The 15556-nt window shown below is 45.3% G+C and overlaps 1 protein-coding gene and 1 long non-coding RNA gene across 9 annotated transcripts in view; one reads left to right on the top strand and one right to left on the bottom strand.

Moving 5' to 3' along the window:
- Positions 1–11140: 11140 nt before the first annotated feature.
- On the bottom strand, positions 11141–14295 carry LOC140618436 (uncharacterized). The gene is made up of 2 exons (XR_012018567.1): positions 13335–14295; positions 11141–11583 (listed from the first exon to the last, which is right to left on the bottom strand). It is a non-coding gene; the product is annotated as an uncharacterized lncRNA (long non-coding RNA).
- BLCAP (BLCAP apoptosis inducing factor) overlaps positions 13110–15556 on the top strand; it is a 53840-nt gene continuing 51393 nt past the window's right edge. For 3 of the 8 annotated variants that reach the window (XR_012018560.1, XR_012018562.1, XR_012018563.1), the window contains exons 1-2: positions 13110–13348; positions 13588–13754. The gene's annotated coding sequence lies outside the window, so the exon portion shown is untranslated. Of the gene's footprint in view, positions 13349–13587; positions 13755–15556 lie in introns of those variants that run through there. The other 5 variants (XR_012018564.1, XR_012018561.1, XR_012018565.1 and 2 more) reach the window with 5 other exon arrangements.

Genomic DNA, 15556 nt, shown 5'->3' with positions numbered 1-15556 from the left:
GTAAACTTAAATTGTTGACTTGAGATCTTTCTTGTTTTTTAGTATAAGCATTTATAGCTATAAATTTACCTATTAACACTGCTTTTGCTGAGTCCCATAAGTTTTGGTATATGTGTTTTCATTTTCATTTGTCTCTAAGTATTTTCTCATTCCCTTTGTGATTTGATCATTATTTAAGAAGTTGCTGTCTAACTCCCACAAACTTGTGAACATTTTCCAGTTTTACTTCTGTTGAGCAACTCATTTTTTAAAACTTGAGAGGATAGCATATGAGTGCATACACTCCTCAGTATAGAGAAAGGAGTATTTAAGATCAGTTAGAATAAGCCCTTCACTTCAGTGCTGCTTGGTTTTGGATGAAGATGAAATTCTAAACAATAAATTAATTACATCATTCTCATTTTTTTAAAAATCAAGCAGTGAGAATCCCTATTTATACTCAGAAGGTCCTCAGGTTCATTCATTCAACAAACACCATTTCACCAAGCATTCTGCTAGAAAAAAGGGTTACACCAATGAATGAAACAGGCAAATATCCCTGTCCACATGAAATTTCTATTACAGAGGGAAAAGACAGATAATAAACAATAAATATACTAAATAAATAAATTATAAAATATGTGACAGGCGGCAAGTGCCATGGGGAAAAAATAGAACAGGGTGAGAAGAATTTGAATGTAGAGGTAGGTTGCAGTTTCAGATAGGATGATCAGGGTCAGCCTTGTTCCATAGGTCATACCTGAATAAATATTTACAGAATATGAGGAGGTAAGCCATGAAAATATCTAAAGGAAGAGCATTCCAGCAGTGGAACAGCTAGTGAAAAAATCAAAGGGGGGAGGGGCAGATGTCTGGAATCTTTCAGGAACAACTATGAGTCTGGAAAACTATGGAAGTGATATCAGAAGGGTAGCGGGAGGTAACTTATAGAAAGCTTTATAGGATCTAGAATTCAACTCTGGGAGAAATAAAGGGACAACAAGGATTTTGAAGAGAGTAGTAACAAGTTATTTTTAACAAAATCACTTTGGCTGCTGAGTATTGACTATAGTAGAGCATGGATAGTACAAGAGACCACTAGGGAGGCTTCTACAGTAATCCAGGTGAGAGGGATGGTACCTTGGATCAGGATATTAGTGGTAGAAATGGTGAGAAGAGGTTGGATTCTGGAGATATTTCAAAAGTAGAGTCACAGAGATTGACCAGTTGTAGAGAAATAATCAAGGATGACTCTAAGATTTTTGGTCTTAGAAAATGGAAGAATGGTATTGCCATTGGCTGAGATAGGAAAGTGCACAAGATAGAGTCGATTTGGGGTGGGGGAAGGGTTAAGACTTCTGTTTGGGACACAATGAGTTTGAGAGGCCTGTTAGGCATCCAAGTGATGGTACCCAGTAAATAGTTCTGGAATTCAGAAGAGTGACACAAACTCCCTCTCTGATAGGGTTGGACAGTAACATTTCATTCCTTATCAAAATGAAGTCATTACTTTTGTACAATAAACTTTTGTTTCTGGAAGCCATCTGAAGCAATCTCCAGAATCTATCCTTCCATTGAGTGTGTCAAGTTATTTATCCATGTCTGCAAAGTGATGGGAGAAGGGTTCTTATCCACTCATGGCTGCCTTCTGGCTTGGGAAAATACTCACAATGGTCTTTTAATTCAATTTTTAAGTGTCTCTTCATCTTGTGCAAAATACTTTCAGTAAGTTCTTTTTCTGAGTTTATAACCAGACTATTGACACCACAAAAATGATTTTCAGCATTTGTCTTATAGTTGACAGACTGTGTGGGATTGGCGTGCTCCCTCCTAGGGAACAGGGGCTTGTGTGGGATCGCAGAGGTCGCAGGGAAACTACTGCTTCCTGAGTGCTTACTGCATACCATGCCACGAACTGTGCCAACTGCTGTATCTACACCGACACACTGAGGTGTCACGACCGTGCCAGGAGAGAAGAACTATAATTATACCCATAGATCTGGGAACCTGAGGCTCCAAGAGATAGAGCGCTTTGCCCAAGTTCACATAGAATGCTTTGAGGGACCCTGGAGATGTCTTTGAAGCAGCTGGGGTCTGCTGGTTCAGTGTGCTGAGGGCTGACTTCGGGTCAGGGGGTTTGGAGGCTCTTGTTCCCTGCTCTGAGCTGTGGAGGAGGGCTGGGCCACCCCAGCACTCTGGACCTTGGAACCACTCTGTCCTCCTGGGTCTACTTCAGGATCTATGCCCCTGCTAGTCTATAGTCCCCATGGAAGGGCCACAGGATGTGTGGGAAGACACGAATGGTCAAAAAATGAGGACATCACAACCCCCCACCTTGTCTCCCTTCATTCTGCACACCTTCCCTGCACTACCTACAATGCCCTCTTCTCCATTTCTGAGAATGGTAGACAGAGTAAAAGTAGGGTGTGGGGACACATGGGATATTATTAACCATTTGCCCGCTTGAGAAATCATCTCTTCCCTGTCTGTAGCCTTGATAATCCTTGAGATTCCCTCCACCCTCCTCCCCTAGTCTCCAGCCTCATTAATAGGAGGTGACAAGTGGAAAGAGGTCAAGGTGATCTGGAATTAGAGTAGGGCTCAGGGAAGATGGGGGAGGTGGCTTCTGACAGGGACCTTTCTGTTGGAGGATGATGCAACTACCACCCCACCCCACCCTCACTCCCCGCCCTCTTAACTATTTATGCTTGGGACTGGGGATTCATCTCTGGAATGTCATTAACTGTCAAGCAGGTTGCAGACTCTACAAGGGCACTCAGCCAGGGGTGAGAAACTGAAACCCAGCCCTTGCCTCCCTCACTGTGGAGCAAATCCACCTAGCAGAAGGGGTGGCTTTTTCTAATTCACACAAAGACGTTGTATGGGCTAGAGGTTAGTCTCTTAATTAAAGAAAAGGTCTTAAAATGTTACATGCAAAGCTTAAGTGTTTTATTCTAACTTTAAACATATAAATGTGTATTCGCTCTCCAATCTTTTGATATAGGTCCAAGGCTTTTCCTTTGAGGAGTCCACTGGTGGGAATTCCAGTTCATTATCTACGCCTATAATTTCCAATTTTGGTGTCTTGAAAGTGGAAATGGCCACTTAAGACTCTTATGAAGTGACCTGAAGGCAGAAGTCTTGTGGATTTCTCTCTCACAGCTGTCCTACTCTTATCTAATTAGAAAGCAGTATTTTTACGACATGCCATTATTGGGGCTCCACAGACTCCTGCCTAGAGCCCAAAGTTCCTGCAAAAGTGCCTTTGTCCATGGACAGCTGCAAGTTACTGCTGCTGAAGGGGGTACAAGCAGAGGACCACCCATGCTACCACCTTACTGCCGTCTTCCTTTACCAGTTTTTTAAGCTGGCATTTATCAAGCATTTACTCTGTGCCAGCCTGATACTGGATATTTCTCATGCATCTTCTGCTACACTAAGAGGTCAGATTTATCAGCCCCATTTTACAGATGAGGATACTGAGGCATAGGGAGAGGAAATGCTTTGCCTTGCTTTCTGATCATGCTTCCTTTTTTAAAAGATTTTATTTATTTATTTTAGAGAGAAAGAGAGAGCAGGAGAATGAGTGGATGGGGTAGAGGCAGAGGGAGAGGGAGAAGACTCCCTGCCGAGCAGGGAGCCCACAAGGAGCTGGATTCCAGGACTCTGTGACCATGACCTGAGCCAAAGGCAGATGCTTAACCGACTGAACCACCCAGGCGCCCCTGATCACACAACTTCTGTGTTTATTCAATTCTTTTTTGTTTGTTTATTTGTTTATTCAATTATAAGACACATTTTTTCACATTGCTAAAATTAGGATTTTGATGAAATACAGAACAAATGAAGAAGTCATGATTTGTAAGCATATTTTTAAAAATTTTAAACTTTTAGTCTGAAATCATTTCAAACTTACAGAAAGTCACAAGATTAGTGCAAAGATTTCCCTTATGCCCTTGACTCAGAATCTCCTGTTGTTAACATTTTGCCACATTTACTTCAAAATTCTATTTTTTCTCTATTCTTTTATATATATATATGTATATATACATATATATATTTAGAGAGAGAAAAATATATATATTTGAATCATTTGAAAGCAAGTTATAGGAGCACCTAGGTGGCTCAGTCAGTTAAATGTCTGCCTTCAGCTTAGGTCATGATCCGGGGACTCTGGGGTCAAGCCCTGCATCAGGCTCTTTGCTCCCTCTCTTTGCTGCTCTCCTTACTTGTGCTTTCTCTCTCTCTCCATCAAATAAATAAATAAAATCTTTTTTAAAAAAGTAAGTCAATTAGAGATGTCATGCCTCTTTCCCCCTAAATATTGTCCAAGAACAAGGAAATGCTCTTCCATAATCACAGCATAACTATTAAAATCAAATATTTGACATTGAACAATGTACTATTATCTGGTTCATAGCTCACATCTGGATTTTGCCAACTTTTCCAAGAACATCCGTGATAGCAGATTTTTCTAATTCCAAATTCAACTCAGATTCACATGCTACATTTTGATGTTCTATCTCTGTAGTCCTCTTTAAATTCCTTTCTTTCTCTTTCTTGCCATTGACATTTTTGGAGAGTTGGGTCAATCATTGTGCAGAATGTCCCAAATTTGAATTTGTATGATTGTGTTCTCATGATTTGATCCAGGTTACACACTTTTGACGGGAAGACCAGGGATGTGATGACCTCTCCAGTGCATCCCATCCAGAGGCACATGTGTTGGCTTGTCCCACCACTGTGATGTTACACTTGATCACTGAGCTAAGGTCGGGGTGTATCAGGTCTCTGCTATACCAATCGCTTTTCTTTTGTAATTAAAAAGCTATTTGGAAGGAGAAATTCAGACTGAATATTGCTCTCCTCAGCAAACTTCCAATAGTTTCAGGATCTGTGGATGTTTCTCATGCCCATTTATTGCTATTATAGTTGCAAAACCATGCTTTTCTTATGCCGTCACCCCTTCTATATTTCTTAGCTGGCATTCTGCTGCAAGAGCTCTCTCTCTCCTTTCCCATGTATTTCTTTATTAACAGCATAGACTCATGGATTCTTACCTTATTCAGTGAGAAATAATGCACTACTGTCATTATTTGTGCTGATATTTTATTGTCACAGAGGCAGGATATGAACCCACGTCTCTCTAATTCCAAAGCCTATATTCCCAACCACTCTTCTATGCTCCATGCTGCTTACTAGCTGTTACCTTGAGCAAATTGCTTCAACTCTCTGAAAACCCAGCTTTAACACTGGAAGGATCTCAGAGCCATGTGTAATGCCTGACCAAGATTCTAAAGGGTAAGTCTGCAGTGTTCCCCTTCAGCTGAGTCCTAGGACAATTCCTGTTCCCTGCTGGGACCCCAGCACCATTCTGCTCAATCAAGGTCAAGTTGTACCAACATTTGGCCTGGTCTTCTGCTAGGGACTGAGACCTGGCCCCTTGCCTTACTGAGGCTGCTCCACACCACTGGGTTCCAGAGAAACACAATAGAGAATAGAGCCATAGTGGGCATGTAGCATGAATGAGAAACAAATTTTAGTGGTCATCAGCTACTGAGATTCTGGGTTGGTTTGTCCCTGCAGTATATCTTGTCTATAATCCCCCATCCTAGGTTCTGGAAGTATACCAGGGCCCGAGACAGACTTAGTCTCTGTGGTCTTAGAGCTCACAGTCTACCTGGGAAGACAGATGCTGACCAAATGAATAATTCTTTGGTACAACTATATTAATAGTTACAAATGAAAACAAACAAACAAACCAAAAAAAGAGCTTTTCCTTTGAAAAGCACTTGGTATTGGGACAGAATCTACCAAGGACATCCGACTTCATTTGGAAAACTAGAGGAATGTTCCCAAAGAATCAGCCGTAAAACTAAGTCCTTAAGAAAGGAGTCTGAGTGGGCCTGGTGAAGAAAGGCAAGCGAGGTATTCCTGCAGAGGGAACAGCACAGGCAAAGGACCTGGGGAAGGGAGCCTCCTGGTTTCCTACACTTTGCAAGCTTCTTCGAGTGCCTCTCAATTTTCTGAGCCCAGAAATCCCATGGAGACATTGCCTTTTTATTTAAACTAGCTGAAATTTTCCTGCTTTCCACCAAAGGAATATACACTTTGTACTTTAGGCAGGAATTTTCCGCTCAGAGTCACATCAAACCATGTGTCTCAAATAAACTCCCACCTCAATGGACTCATTGGCCGGAAAGAAGTTCCTATGCTAAAGCATGTGTGGGCCCATCTGGTTTCTCCTAGGAAAAGTCAAGAGTATCCTTTTGCGCAACTAAAGATTGAAAAGCCATATGATTTCCTTTGTTTGTTCTGTTTTGTTGTTGTTGTTGATTCTTCAGTATGAGGCACTGATGCTGATCTACACAGTGGCAGTGCCACAGAGTCCAGCAGAGGCTCCCAGCAACACTCTGGCACCCATCGCCTCCTCCCATCTCCTTGTCAGGGGAATCTCCTGGCATCACCAGAGGTAAAAAGAAGAAAAAAAGAATCTCTACCTTCTGGAGTAGATGTGAACTCCAGAGAGGCTCCCCAAGTCTGCTCTTCTCTCAATCTTACCCATTTCAATAACCCCATCTACATGTGGGGTTTTTTTTTTAAGATTTTATTTATTTATTCATGAAAGACACAGATGGAGAGGCAGAGACAGACGCAGAGGGAGAAGCAAGGTCCCTGTGAGGAGCTTGATGCAGGACTTGATCCCAGGATCCTAGGATCAGGACATAAGCCAAAGGCGATGCTCAACCACTGAGCCACCCAGGTGCCAATTGCCATCCAGATTTAAAAGCCAAAATCCCAGGAATCATTCTCAATTCTTTTCCTTAACCCTTCACATTTAAGCAATCATCAAGTGCTGATGGCCCTGTCTGCAAAATACATCACAACTTAGCCCTCTTCCCTATATCACCACTGTCTCCACCCAGAGCCAAGCTACCACCACCCTGACACTTACCTAGCCGCCTCCACCACTCTCCCTACCTCCCCTCTTGCTCTCCAGTCCATTTAATTAGCAGCTAGAGTGAGTAGTCTTTTAAAGAGGCAAATCTGTAGCTTGAAGCCTCCAGGGGCTCTCCATTGCTTTAGGATTGTTTGAACTCCTCTCCTTGCCCTTTAAGACTCTGTGTGAGGGACACCTGGGTGGCTCCGTGGGTGAGGGCGTGATCCCGGAGTTCCAGGATTGAGTCCGGCTTAGGGTTCCCTGCCAGGAGCCTGCTTCTCTCTCTGCCTATGACTCTGTCTTCTCTCTGTGTCTCTCATGAATAAAGAAATAAAATCTTAAAAAAAAAAAAAAAAGACCCTGTGTGATTTGATCACGACACAGGTCACTCCCCTCTCACCCTCAGAGATCCAGCCACACTGACCTGCTTGTGGTCTGTGGTACACCCCTGACCTCTCACCTCCAGACTGTCTCAAATTCTATTCTCTTTGCCTCTAATACTGGCACCCATATTCATGATCCAGAAAACTCCTTCTTCACCTCAGAGTTGAGGTTGAATATTTTTACCTTCCGGTGGACCTCCTTGGCCAGCCCCAGACTAACCTAGTCCCCTTGTTTATGATTCTCCTCCACCATACAGTGACATGCTTGTAATTTGTGTTCTACATCTGGCTCTCTTGTCATTGGACTGTGAGCTCATTGAAATCAGGGACTCTCTTGTTCACCACTGTATCCTTAGAGCCTAGAGTAAAGCCTGGCTCAGGCTCATACCAGGTACTCAACAAGTGTTTGCTGTAGGGATGAATGAATGAATAAATGAATGGCAAGTGGGATTCTGTAATCTAGCCTTCATAGCTAGCCTGTGGCAGGATCCCAAAATCTTCTGGGATGAACTTGGTCTCTTGAGAAGGAAAAGTCTCTTTAGGTCCTGAATTCTTAAAGGGATACTAGGGAGACATTTTATAATTTATCTGAGGACAAGAACCTAAGCCTCATTTATTCTCTCTAAAATAGTTATATTCTATAGAGGCAGGAATATGCATTTTTCATGTTTTTCCAGGACTCATCCACAGGCCTGACACAGAGAGGTTAAAAATGAAGACTTCAGGTCCTTGTGGCCTGGAATCAGATCTTGCTCTGTCAGCTACAACTGGGTAGGTAGCCTTAGGCAATTGACTTCATCTCCCTGAATCTTCTTTTCCTCACTTTTTTTTTTAAAAAAAAAGATTTTATCTATTTATCTGAGAGAAAGATAGAGAGAACAAGCAAGAGGAGGGACAGAAGGAGAGGGAGAAGCCAATTCCCTGCCGAGCAGGGAGCCCTGCTGAGGACTCCATCCCAGGACCCTGGGATCAAGACCTGAGCCAAAGGCAGACGCTTAACTGACTGAGCCACCCAGGTGCCCTTCATCATCTTTAAAATAAATATAATACAATCTTTTTTTATAGAATTACACTGAAGGTTAACTAAGTTCATGTAACAGTTTCTAGCACATAGGAAGAGCTTAATATACCATTATTGTTCCAATCATTAACCGCTAGATAAGAATATTGGGCATTTCCCTCAAATTACCACTGGATGTCGCCACAGACTTGGCTAAAATAGTGGCACAGTTGCCCAAGTGTACATGCCTCCAAGTCTGGAGCAAAAAGACCTTAGAGAGAAATTGAGGACAAAACCAGCAGGGACTGCTCAAGGTCATGAAAGCAGATCCAGGGTTTGAACCCACTGGTCCTGCTCCCTTAAGGATGGCAAACTCCTCACCAGGGCTCCCACAGTTCATCCTACCCCTGGGATAACTGGTATGATCCACTTGAACCAATAGCTAACCATGAGTGTTAATTATGTGACAGGCACTACTGTACGCATTTACAACATGAACTCATTGAATTGGCAGAAACAACCATAAGGGATAGATTCTAATGTTTTCCTCATTTTATGGATGGGAAAAGTGAGGCTCAGGAAGGGTAAGTAAGTTGCTCAAGGACACACAACTAAAAAAAAATGCAGGGGGATTAAAACCCTGGCATTCTGGCTGCAGTCTGTGCTATCCCAGAGCCTACTTCTTTGGTCACTTTGGTAATCATGTGTCTTATCAAATTTTAAATCTTTTGGTAATACATGGCTTCTTTGATGATTTAATAAATCACTGTCGTTCTGTCACAAGTTACATTTCCCATATCTTGTCTTGCTAAAGAAATAATGTTGATTTTCAGAAAAAGTAATTGTCAAATGGAATGATGACATAGGAAGGTAGGTAGTGTGGTTTCACAAAACACTGCACTATAAATAACATAATCTTTTGCTTATTCTTTATCATTTAACCCCAAGTTTGCTATCCAGTGCCAACAGAATACCATGGACCCAGTTACCAGCTCAACTGGAGGCTTGGAGGACAAATGGGAAAGAAAAGAGCTTTGGCTAGGTCTTTCATCCATTTCCTCACTCCTTCACCCTTTCATTTATTCCACAGTGACTGCCTCCTCCTCCTCTTCCTCCTCCCTGTCAGGCCTGGTACTAGGCTCTGAAGCTAAGAAATGACCCCCACATTAGCTCTGCCCTCAAGGAGCTCACAGTCCAGTGAGAGTTAACAAGAAGTACGTACACACTGGCACTGCTCTATTGACCATCTCCCAAGACTCCTTAGACGGCATTTGTCTATTCTTCTCTCTATCCTCCATTCCTAGCATAGTGCCTAGCACACGTTAGGTACTCAATAAATGTTTGCTAAATGAATACAAAGTCTTCGTGGAGGAGGCGGCATTTGATCTGGGACTTTGACAACTAGAAATTTCTTTTTTTTTATGTTTTATTTATTTATTCATGAGAGACACAGACAGAGAGAGAGAGAGAGAGAGAGAGAGGCAGAGACACAGACAGAGGGTGAAGCAGGCTCTATGCAGGGAGCCCGATGTGGGGCTCGATCCCAGGACTCCAGGATCACAACCTGGACCGAAGGCAGGCGCTAAACTGCTGAGCCACCCAGGGATCCCCTAGAAATTTCTTGACAGGTGAAAACAGAGAAGAGGAGACACCCACTCAAGAGGAAGAATGACAGGGTCATTTGAGAAAGATCATCCTGGCTTCTATGAAGAGGATGATGGCTTTGGCTGAGATGTGGAGCAAGGAGACTAGTGAGAGGCTGCTTCAAGGGTGAGTGGGTGGTAGTTTGGACCAAGGTTTTGGAGGTGGAGACAGAAAAGCCTGAAGCAGGATGCAGAAAAGATGGGCAAGACTTGGAGAGCATGAAGCAGGAGAGAGAAGTCACAAGTGAGTTTGGATGTCTGGTGGAACAAGGCAGGTTGGAGAGGTCTTGGCAGGAAGTTGAGGTCTGTTGAGCAAAATATTAGGGCAGAAAGACCTTCCAGGTCCCTCAAGTCAGACCCCGGTTTTGGTGTCATTTCTTTTTTTTTTTTTTTAATTTCTATTTATTTATGATAGTCACAGAGAGAGAGAGAGAGAGAGGCAGAGATATAGGCAGAGTGAGAACCAGGCTCCATGCACCGGGAGCCTGACGTGGGATTCGATCCCGGGTCTCCAGGATCGCGCCCTGGGCCAAAGGCAGGCACCAAACCGCTGCGCCACCCAGGGATCCCTTTGGTGTCATTTCTACCACCAGAACTGAGCTTGGAGAGGAGAGCAGTCCTGTGTGTACAGAGGAAGCAAGCCAGCTGGCCGGGAGCCAGCCCCATGTGAGTGAGAGCCCTGTCTTACCTTCTCCAGTTTTCTGGGGCCCCAGAATAAATGAATGGCAAGTGGGAAGAAGGTTGGCCACAGAGGCCTTGTCAATGCCCAGACCTGGCATCAAGAAGGTTACTGGAAGGCAGAGTCTCTCCAAAAAAGTACCTTCTGATTCTTGCTCAACAGCACAAACCACTACCATGGATTGGCAGGATACCTCCCTCTATTATATCTTCTTTCTCTTGGGGTATAACATACATAAAGTACATAAAATCCCCTAATCTTAAGGTATAGCTTGATGAATTTGTGCCAATGTAATCACCAAGCAGATTAAGATACAGACTTTTTCCAGCATCCCAGAAAATTCTCTCTTGTTCCTTTCCCACCTCTACTCCTCTCCCACCAACACAGGAAAGTACTATTTTGATTTCTATCACCACAGATAGAACTTTATATGTGAATGGAATCATACAATATGTACTGCTTTTGTGTCTGGATCCTTTTAGTACACATACTGTATGTGACATTAATCCACATATCACATATATCAGTTTATTATATTTTTATATGTATAACATAGTATTCCTTTGGATGAATGCGCCATAATTTATCAGTTCTCCTGTTGATGGACATTGAGCTATTTCTAGTTTAAGCTATAAATAAATCTGCTATGAAAATTCTTGCACGAGTCTTTTTGTGAACATAGGCACTCATTTCTCTCAGATTGAATACCTAGGAGTGGAAATTCTAGGTCACAGCTTAGGTGTATGTTCAGATTTCGTAGGAACTGCAGGTCTTCAGAAATGGCTGTATCCTCTTTCACCAGCTATATGCAAGAATTTCAGTTGCTTCACGTCCTTGCCTCCACTATGAGACTCTTCTTTTCTTCCAGTGTTATTTTGGGTGTACCTGGCATGGGTGCATTGATCCCTCAGTCCGCAGGCAGCAAAATAGAGAGAGGCCACATCCAGTTTGTTTCTAAGCTGGAGGAGGAATGGACATATTGACTTGAATGTGACCTAGGAACTGGACTGGCCATCTTATGACCATGAGCATGAAACCATCATAAGGACAGCAGAACAGAGATGAAATAAACCTGGCAGATGGAATGTCCCTTGATGACACTGCCAAGCCACTCAATTAATCTGCCATTGGGTGGCAGCCTACTTATTTTTTAAGCTAATTGATTTGTTTTTTTTGTTTGTTTGTTTGTTTGTTTGTTTTTGTGGACGTACAAAATAAAGAATACAATTCATAAACTCTCCTTGTAACCAAACCCAATGGTGTCATTTCTGTTGTCTACAGCAGTCAGCCCCACTAAGCACTTTCTCTTTCTTGAAACCTCCTCTCTGGGATCCCATGCTCACCTGGTTTTCCTCCTATCCCTCTGGTCATTGCTTCTCAGCCTCCTTTCTTGGCTCCTCCTCCTCTGTTCCTCAAAAATCTACCTTCCCTTCCTTGGGAACTCATCCAGCTCCGTGATCTCATCCATTACATATGTGCCGATGCTACCCAAATATGAATCTCCAGCACAGACCTCTCTTCTGAGCTCATCTCATATAAAAATGCCTATTGACCCTTTCCACCTAGACATTGCCCAGGCATTTCAAACTTGCCTTCTCAGAGCCAAGCTCTGTATCTTCCCCCTCAATCTGATTCTTCTTCAGGCTTCATCACTTTAGTGAAGGGTTCTTGACTCCTACTCAAGGCAAAAACCTAGATGTTCTTGCCATTGCCCCTTAGCACACATCCACATCCAATCTTCCATCCTTTACTTCTCCATCTCTCCGAACCACCAGCCTGAGTCATCATTACTTTGTAGCTGGAAAGCTGCAATAACCTTCTAACTGGTTCCCTCCCCGCCCCCCCACATCTGCTCCCAAGTGTTTTCCAAGCCATGCAACCAGGATTGCCTTTCAGAAATCCAAATTTGTTATCGTTCCCCTGATGAAAAGGGCTTCTCGTTACTGTCAAGATAGAAATCCAAATTCGTTTGGTAGCACTACCTGCACTACGCCTTGCTCACCTCTCACCCACACCCTGCTCCTTCCCACCTTATCTGGGACAAGTGGTTCTTGCTGCCTGGAACATTTCCCGTCTCTCTTGCCCTGCACAACTCCTAATTGTCCTTGGTGTCTCAATCTAAATACCAGCTTCTCAAGGAGGATCCACCTCCACCTCGTGCCCCATATTAGGACCTCATTCACTTTCCATAACCCTCCTTACTTTCCCCCACTGCCCTCTCCATGCTGTATACTTACATATCGATTTGGTTAATATTACTAACACAGTGATTCTCTGCTGACCTTCGTTCCTCTCCCCCCCTCCGCCCCCACACTTTCCCCCACTAGACTGTCAGAGCCTTGTGATTACAGCAATGTCTATGCCACACTCTTCGCCTTTAGCACTGCACTAAGAGAGTAAGCCCTCGAGGAACTCAATTAGCTAATAAATGAATCCTGACTCATTCACTCCCCGTAACAACTCTGTGAAGAAGGCATTTCATCAGACCCGGGGAAGCCGAGAGTCGGGGTAGACCAGTTGCCCGGGGTAGAGGGACCGGGGAGGAGTCGGGTCCTGACCCTAATCAGGTCCTTAGTTCTGAACCCGATTTCTCCGCTCCTGAACTTTGGCCCCTCGGTGAAAGGGCCAGGGAGGGGGCGGACTTTGAGCCACGAGGTCCTGCCCGGATGACACGGGGGATCCGCGCAGGGAACCAGAATCCCGAGCTCACCTACGGAGCCTAAGGTACGCCCCCTCGGCGCTCAGCGAGCGAGGATCACAATCTGCTGCATATGCATGAGGGGACCATGAGGCCGTGGTGCTGGGCTGTCCGGGGCGCGCCTGATTAAAAATTCTTCAGGCTTGAAGACTTGCGAGTCCCCTGAGTTACTCACACACGCACAGAAAACTTTTCAAAGGCCCGTCTGAGGCGCACATTGGGGGACATCGGGAGAGGACGACCCCAAATTGTGCTTTATGATCAGGCGTCTGCCAGAGGCAGCCCGACACCCGAAGGGGTCCTCGGCCTGCTCCACTAGAAGACGAAGGGGGCGTCTCCCCGGCTTCCTGCGGCGTCGGTGGCGAGCTGAGGTGGAGGCTGGCTGCGGCAGCGAGGGCGACAGTGGCGGCGGCGCCATGGCAGGGCTCGCAGGTACCGTGGCGTCGGCCCCCTGGGGACGGGATGAGAGGCCCTCGGTGCGGCGGCGGCGCCATGTTGTCCCTTCGGGGTCACCTTAGGCGTCGCCTGGTCCCTTTCGGGGGGTTTCCTTCCGCGCACCCTGGGGGAGCCACCCCTGTGTGGGGTCACGTGATTGCCCTGTGTGGGCCCCCGTCCCCCTCCCCCCCCGGGCCGCGGGGGTTCTTTCCCGGTCTGAGGGCGAGGCCCCGGACCCCTGGGTCTCGTTCCGGCCTCCAAGGTCAGTCAGTGCTCGCCTGTCTGTTCCCGGGACGCGACAGGCAGAGTCGGGGGGCGCGGGGCTGAGGGAGCGCGACTCCCCGCTCCGCGCCCCGGGGGGGCCCTGGCAGGGGGCCCAGTTTCTGAGAGTCCTGCTAACTTGTCCCCGCCACTTCAGTCGCATTTTTCCTAGAAGGGCCGCGGGTGAGAGGGGGCGAAAGTGGTCTCCACCCCAGGCACCCGCTGTGGTGTCCGAGGTGACGGGGTAATAGGCTGACGCTCTGCTTTGAGTCGCGGGTGCCTCCTCCTCTCATAACTTTGTCAAGTCTGTACACCCGATCCCTTTTCTCCAGCATATGTGGGGAGTGGCCCTCAAGGGCAGCCGAGGGAACGGAATGCCCGGCACTCCAGTGGCCTACAAAGAAGAAAGGGGGATGGGGAACAGTTGCTTTGTCGCTACCCCTTCCAAACCTGTGAGTTCTGCCAGGCCTCCACGTCCCTTTTCAACGCTAAACGTTGGGACAGACCGGGGTCTGTCCTAGGGAGGAAATGATCTTTCTGTTTATAGGTTCGGATCGTGCTTTATCCCTTTCAGGGAGCTGGTGTGTTGGGAACAGCTTCTGTTTGCCCTGCCTGACATGGTCCAACCATCCCCTCAGCCTTCTGGACGGCAACACCAAAGCCAGGACCAAAAAACAAAACAAAAACAAACAAACAAACAAAAAAAGTTCCAGCTTAAGTGCTAATGCCAAGTGTTAGATCTTATTTATTTGTTTGTTTTAGATCAGAGACTAATTAATGTCAAACAAATCTGTTAAAAGATTCAGAGCCCTGGTCAGTTTCCAGTGACCGGATCAATTCTCTGTCTGTCATTGGTCTTGTTAGAACTGCTGCCAAAAACAGTTTAACCTTTTATCTGTAATATGTTGTTTCAAAGAGGAATCTGGAAGTCTGGGTTTGGCTGTCTTTTTTTTGTTGTTGTTCTCTTATCTTTGAGACATGCATTCCATTTCAAGCCTGTCACTGTGCTATACCGAGGACCATGTGTTGCCTGCCTCTCTGACTTCCTGTTCTGGGAATGCTCAGGAATCTGGATCCTGCTGGGGTATGGGCCCTGTGGGAGGGAGAAGGGGTGGAGGGGAGGGTGAACGGAATCATTCCCAGAGAAGATGGTGACATGTCTCTGGGGCATATAGAGGAAGTCAGAGGCCACCAGGGAAAAAGTGACTGTTGTTAGGCTAATGTTTTGTGTGTTGTGTGCGAGTTTGTGCACGTTTAAATCTCTGGGGATAATACTGCAAATTCAGAATCTCACTTTAGGTTACTGGCTCCTGAGTAGATACAAGTTTGACAATAGATATCTAGCAAATGGCTCACAGCAAACCTGTTCCCTCATCCAACCCAGGTGTAATAAGCTGCTGTTGCAGCTGAAGCTTAAGAAACTTGTCCCCTCACCCCTTCCTTCAGTCACAGTTCAAATACTCCACAGAGATAGTGTCACAGCAGCCCACACCTTTGAAAGTCATGTTACCTAATTCCCTCTCCCCTCCACCCCCAGC

Source organism: Canis lupus, chromosome 26 (genome assembly GCF_048164855.1).
Source record: "Canis lupus baileyi chromosome 26, mCanLup2.hap1, whole genome shotgun sequence".
Taxonomy (NCBI): Eukaryota; Metazoa; Chordata; class Mammalia; order Carnivora; family Canidae; genus Canis; species Canis lupus.
The sequence above is the reverse complement of the archived record's forward strand: the minus strand, read 5'-3'. Positions and strand labels throughout refer to the sequence as shown.